Source organism: Bombina bombina, chromosome 2, assembly GCF_027579735.1.
Source record: "Bombina bombina isolate aBomBom1 chromosome 2, aBomBom1.pri, whole genome shotgun sequence".
In the NCBI taxonomy this organism is placed as follows: domain Eukaryota; kingdom Metazoa; phylum Chordata; class Amphibia; order Anura; family Bombinatoridae; genus Bombina; species Bombina bombina.
In genome coordinates this window covers 327,287,153-327,294,418 of record NC_069500.1, presented here as the reverse complement: position 1 = coordinate 327,294,418, position 7,266 = coordinate 327,287,153, and positions in this window count along the sequence as shown.

Here is a 7,266-nt window from a genome sequence, read left to right as displayed (position 1 = left end):
CATATAATATTATATCTGTGTATAATGTACTGGGGATATGGTGTGTGTGTCAGAGGGAACTACTACACAATATTATATATCTGTGTATAATGTACTGGGGATATGGTGTGTGTGTCAGAGGGAACTACTACATATAATATTATATCTGTGTATAATGCACTGGGGATATGGTGTGTGTGTCAGAGGGAACTACTACATATAATATTATATCTGTGTATAATGCACTGGGGATATGGTGTGTGTGTCAGAGGGAACTACTACACAATATTATATATCTGTGTATAATGTACTGGGGATATGGTGTGTGTGTCAGAGGGAACTACTACATAATATTATATCTGTATATAATGTACTGGGGATATGGTGTGTGTGTAAACAATAAACCAATCAGGATATATACCCTTTTTATATATAAGGATGAAACTGTTAGTAGTTGCAGCTACTGTTGCTTATAATCCAGCTGGAACATATGATCCTAAATGTGCAATCTTAGTGTTAAGACTCTGGCCTCTAGTTATCAACGTGTCTACTTACCTGCCTTTGCCGGCCCCAATACGCCCGCCTAAGCTCGCCTCACATCGCCGCCGCGGACCTGAATACGCTCGCCAAAGTTATCAAAAAAGCTGTCAAAAAGCCGCGCACCAAGTACGGGGTGATGAGCAGCGGACTGTGATAGTTATCACTCATCCGATCTCGCTGCTCTTCGGCTTTTTCCCAGCTTTATTGATAAGCTGTCACTAAGCACCCACACTAAACTACACTGTTCTATCCCCTATACCTGCGCCCCCGGAGCCCCCCGCAAAGAAATAAAGTTATTAACCCCTAAACCGCCGCTCCTAAACCCCGCTGCAACTATAATAAATGTATTAACCCCTAAACTGCCGCTCCCGGAGCCCACCGCCACTCTAATAAACTGATTAACTGCTAAACCGCCGCTCCCAGACCCCGCCGCCACCTACATAATACCTATTAACCCCTATACCGCCACCACCTATAATAAATTGTTTAAATCCTAAACCGCCACTCCCGGACCCCGCCGCCACCTATATTAAACTTATTAACCCCTAATCTGCCCCCCCTACACCGTCGCCACCTATAATAAATTAAAAAGAAATTCCTGAGGAGGAAAAAACTTAAGAGGATGCGCTTGGAGCACAGGTTATCAAAGTGGGACCTACCACTTTATGATTGGGTTTGTACCCGTATGCATAAATAAAAAAAAAAAAAAAAAAAAAAAAAAAAATTATTTTTTTATAAACAGCACAGTGTTTGGTATGTGTAAAAAATTATAATAATGACGAAAATAAATTGTGTGTAAAACAAGTGCTCAGGACAATTTGTGTATAATATTAGTGATACATTGAAATAATCAGATATCACAGATAAACAATGATATTTGTGGCGATTAGTAAAATATATAAAAAAAGTACTTATCAATGTCCCAAAAATTGCTGTGATGTAAAAAATAAGTGTCCAATCCTAATATGTGAACAGTGATGTGTTCAGGTGTTTGGCGTGCTCCTCTTGTGTCCCGCGGTGCGATGGGTCAGGGTGTCTAGAATGGAAGATAAACAAGGGGCGCCAACATAGTGTGAATCGTTCAAACAACAAATATAAAAGTGATGTGCAAAAAACTACTCACAAGGAAAGTGGCACCTTAAATGAATAAGGTGCGATAAAGCAGGCTGACATTCAAATTCCAGCAGTCAGTACGCTGGAGGTCTCACCCAGAGGACCTGTGGAATCCAGATAGGCGTCTAGAAAGTAGCACCCACGTTTTTCAGGGCCAATGGCCGAACCAGGTGAGCTGCAAGCTGATAGGTGTTCTCCTGCTGCACTCACGCCACCGAGACTTTTCTCCAAAAACGACAGTGTCAGTGTATGAAAGGTTCCGTGGTAAAAGTCCTGTTTCAAAAACAAGTGGATCGTGGAAAGAAGCAAAAATACCGGGTCGTGGTATAAAACAAACAGTATTTATTTTGCAACGCGTTTCTCAGTCTATTCCAGACCGTTTCATCAGGCATAATCATAGTTAACAATAGAGATCTATTTAAACCCACAGTGACCCGGAATTGAAACAAAAGGTCAACTCTATTAACAATGTTGCAATTGCAAAAACATTTAACTTTTGATACATTGTATAAATTGGTTTGAACAATTGTGACCACACAGATAACACTTAAATAAAAAGTATATAAAAAACCCTATTCGCAATTACCAAATATATCTGGAAAAAAATAAAATATCTCATAGTAAACTGGACATATATTAACATGTGTGTATATGTATATCTCATCTCCTGGTTGGATTCGAACCCAGGACCTAATGTGTGCTAGGCAATGGAAAAATCAAAAGGATACCTTTATGTCTTGTTTGAATTTCTTGCAAAAAGGATTAGTATTGATACAAAATATATAAATTGATCTACATGTCTCACAATGTCTAGAAGATAATCTTATTTGGTCTTTTTAATAAATGACTCTAATTTTTAAAACCAAACTAAAAGGAATTTTCTTATAAATATAAAACTAAAAAAGAAATGTTCGTGACAAATGCTTACTATAAATAAGTGACATATAAAAATTGTAAAAAATATATATGTATATATATATTTTATTTTATGGCTCCACTGGACTTGAACTTGGGACCTTCTGTATGTTAAGCGAGCATGAAATTGATAAGGCTATCTTGAAGGGCTATTTTTATGTTATATATTGGAGCAGAAATATGTTAGGAATTATGTGATTAATAATATGTATATATATATTTGGGACTCCACTGGACTCGAACTTGGGACCTTTTGTATGTTAGGCGAACAAGAAATTGGTAAAGCTATCTTGAAAGTTTATGTTATATATTGGGGCGGAAATATATTTGGGAATTATGTTATTAATTGTTTCCAATCATATACAACAACCAAATAGACTAAAAAGTGTATCCAGAATGTATATAAACAATTGTAGGTGTATGTATTGATGAATAATCAAACATTCAAAAAGATGAAATGTGCAAAATAGTGTATCGTAGAAAATAATATAAATCAGGTATGTAAAATATAATATAATATGAAACTATATAGGTGCTTGGACTATTAGGTTTAGAACCGGATAGACAAGTGCATACATATACACAACTATGTGGACATGCTCATCATGGGCATATACACATAAATATAAGTGTATGGAAACATAACATATTCTATATGTGTCTAAATTGCATTAATGCAATATATTATTGAAGACTGACAAAGAAGAGAAAAAGAAATAAGAGAGATATAATGTAGTGGTATCAACATATGGTAGTGTTTGTTAATGTATATCAAAAAATATAAGAAAATATGATGTACTAGACCCTAAAAGCTAAATCTCATATTAGATATAAATGTAACCTGTATAAAAGTGATAATTTATGTGAAGGCTGCCAAATCTACATTGGCGTTTAAGCCTAATGGATACAAGGTTTTGAGTTTGTGTATCCAATATGTTTCTAATTGCCTGAGTTTAATCAGACGATCATAATCTGTGGAAGGTGGTACATGATCAATAGGGATAATTTTATAGATATCTGAACTCCCGTCGTGTATCGTTTCACAATGGTTGGGGACACTATGGTTGGTTTTAGTTTTTTTACAATTTTTACAATTTCGATGATGTTCACCCCAACGGGTACGGAGATTTCTAATAGTGCGCCCTACATACTGGACGCCACAAATACAATTAAGGAGATACACTATATATTTAGATTCGCAATTGAGACGATGTGTGATTTGATAAGTTAAACCAGTAATATTGGATTTAAAAGATTTTTGTGAAATTGTAAATTTGCACATGTTGCAACCTCTTTTGCCACATTTAAATGATCCATGGGAAGCTAAAAAGTTTAAAGTTTTGGTTTGTTTATTGGACCGAAATTGGCAATGTTTTACTCTTTTACTGGGGGCTAATTGATTCCTTAAAGTGGGAGCTCGTCTATATACAATTTTGGGTTTTTCACCGACTATATCTTTAAGGAAAGGATCCTTTTGGATAATGTTCCAATGTTTATGTAGTATGTTTCGAATTTTGTAGTGGTTGTTATTGTATTGTGTAATGAAAAGTGGTTCACAAACAACGTTGTTTGTGGATTTCTTTTTGGTTTGATTGTTGGTGCTATTTTGGACTTTTTCAAAGATTAATTCTCTATCTAGATTGCGTGCTTTTTTAAGACATTGATTTAGTAGATCTATAGGATAACCTTTGTCTACAAAGCGTTGGTAAAGAACCTTGCTTTGAATGTCAAAAGATTCTAAATTGGAGCAATTCCTGCGTATTCTCTTAAATTGGCTGTATGGGATGTTTCTTTTCCACCCTATATGGTGGTTACTAGAGAAGTCTAGATAGCTGTTGCTATCGACTTTTTTGAAAAAAGTCTGAGAAATGATGTTACCTTGATTATCCCAACTTAGTAATAGATCCAAGAATTCTATTGAAGATTTTTGTATATTAGCTGTGAAGGTTAAACCCATCTGATTCTGATTTAAATGTTCTATTAGTGTGTTAGCTAGCTCGTGGCTCCCTCTTAAAATAAAAATCAGGTCATCTATATAGCGGCCATAGTATACCAGGTTCGCCCAAAAGCTTGAGGAATAAATATATCGGTCTTCAAAGATTCCCATTAACAAATTTGCATAGCTCGGGGCGAACCTGGTACCCATGGCCGTCCCCTTGACCTGTAGAAAAAATCTATCTTGAAAAATAAAATAATTGTGCTTGAGGATGTATTCTATTCCTTCCAATATAAATTCTTTTTGGATGTCTGGCATATATAGGTCCTTTTCCAAAAAGATGGAAACTGCATTAATACCCATGTTATGGCAAATGTTAGAATAAAGGGAGCCAACATCACAAGTGATCCAAATTAGATCATCGTTAGTAGAAATGTTTTTAAGTTGATATAGTAAATGTGTGCTATCTCTGATATAGGAGGGTAAAGTAACAACATATTTTTGTAAAAATTGATCTAAATAAAAAGATAAATTGTATGTGAGGTTACCAATGCCTGCTATGATGGGGCGTCCAGGTGGATTAACTTGATCTTTGTGGATTTTGGGCAGGTGGTAATAGTGTGCCACACTAGGATTTGTGACTTTGAGAAATTCTTTCTCTTCTTTATTTAGAATACCTGTGGATATGCCCTTTTGTATTAGTGTACTGTACCCTTTTAGGAAAATACTTGTTGGATTGAAAGAGATTTCCCTATAATATTCAGTGTCTGTTAAAATTCTATTGGCCTCTTTGAGATAATCTCCTAGATCTTGTAGGACAATACCACCACCCTTATCTGCATCCTTGATTATCAGATTTTTATTGTTGGCTAGCATACGTAAAGCTGTTTTGTCTCCTAGACAAGATCTAGGAGATTATCTCAAAGAGGCCAATAGAATTTTAACAGACACTGAATATTATAGGGAAATCTCTTTCAATCCAACAAGTATTTTCCTAAAAGGGTACAGTACACTAATACAAAAGGGCATATCCACAGGTATTCTAAATAAAGAAGAGAAAGAATTTCTCAAAGTCACAAATCCTAGTGTGGCACACTATTACCACCTGCCCAAAATCCACAAAGATCAAGTTAATCCACCTGGACGCCCCATCATAGCAGGCATTGGTAACCTCACATACAATTTATCTTTTTATTTAGATCAATTTTTACAAAAATATGTTGTTACTTTACCCTCCTATATCAGAGATAGCACACATTTACTATATCAACTTAAAAACATTTCTACTAACGATGATCTAATTTGGATCACTTGTGATGTTGGCTCCCTTTATTCTAACATTTGCCATAACATGGGTATTAATGCAGTTTCCATCTTTTTGGAAAAGGACCTATATATGCCAGACATCCAAAAAGAATTTATATTGGAAGGAATAGAATACATCCTCAAGCACAATTATTTTATTTTTCAAGATAGATTTTTTCTACAGGTCAAGGGGACGGCCATGGGTACCAGGTTCGCCCCGAGCTTTGCAAATTTGTTTATGGGAATCTTTGAAGACCGATATATTTATTCCTCAAGCTTTTGGGCGAACCTGGTATACTATGGCCGCTATATAGATGACCTGATTTTTATTTTAAGAGGGAGCCACGAGCTAGCTAACACACTAATAGAACATTTAAATCAGAATCAGATGGGTTTAACCTTCACAGCTAATATACAAAAATCTTCAATAGAATTCTTGGATCTATTACTAAGTTGGGATAATCAAGGTAACATCATTTCTCAGACTTTTTTCAAAAAAGTCGATAGCAACAGCTATCTAGACTTCTCTAGTAACCACCATATAGGGTGGAAAAGAAACATCCCATACAGCCAATTTAAGAGAATACGCAGGAATTGCTCCAATTTAGAATCTTTTGACATTCAAAGCAAGGTTCTTTACCAACGCTTTGTAGACAAAGGTTATCCTATAGATCTACTAAATCAATGTCTTAAAAAAGCACGCAATCTAGATAGAGAATTAATCTTTGAAAAAGTCCAAAATAGCACCAACAATCAAACCAAAAAGAAATCCACAAACAACGTTGTTTGTGAACCACTTTTCATTACACAATACAATAACAACCACTACAAAATTCGAAACATACTACATAAACATTGGAACATTATCCAAAAGGATCCTTTCCTTAAAGATATAGTCGGTGAAAAACCCAAAATTGTATATAGACGAGCTCCCACTTTAAGGAATCAATTAGCCCCCAGTAAAAGAGTAAAACATTGCCAATTTCGGTCCAATAAACAAACCAAAACTTTAAACTTTTTAGCTTCCCATGGATCATTTAAATGTGGCAAAAGAGGTTGCAACATGTGCAAATTTACAATTTCACAAAAATCTTTTAAATCCAATATTACTGGTTTAACTTATCAAATCACACATCGTCTCAATTGCGAATCTAAATATATAGTGTATCTCCTTAATTGTATTTGTGGCGTCCAGTATGTAGGGCGCACTATTAGAAATCTCCGTACCCGTTGGGGTGAACATCATCGAAATTGTAAAAATTGTAAAAAAACTAAAACCAACCATAGTGTCCCCAACCATTGTGAAACGATACACGACGGGAGTTCAGATATCTATAAAATTATCCCTATTGATCATGTACCACCTTCCACAGATTATGATCGTCTGATTAAACTCAGGCAATTAGAAACATATTGGATACACAAACTCAAAACCTTGTATCCATTAGGCTTAAACGCCAATGTAGATTTGGCAGCCT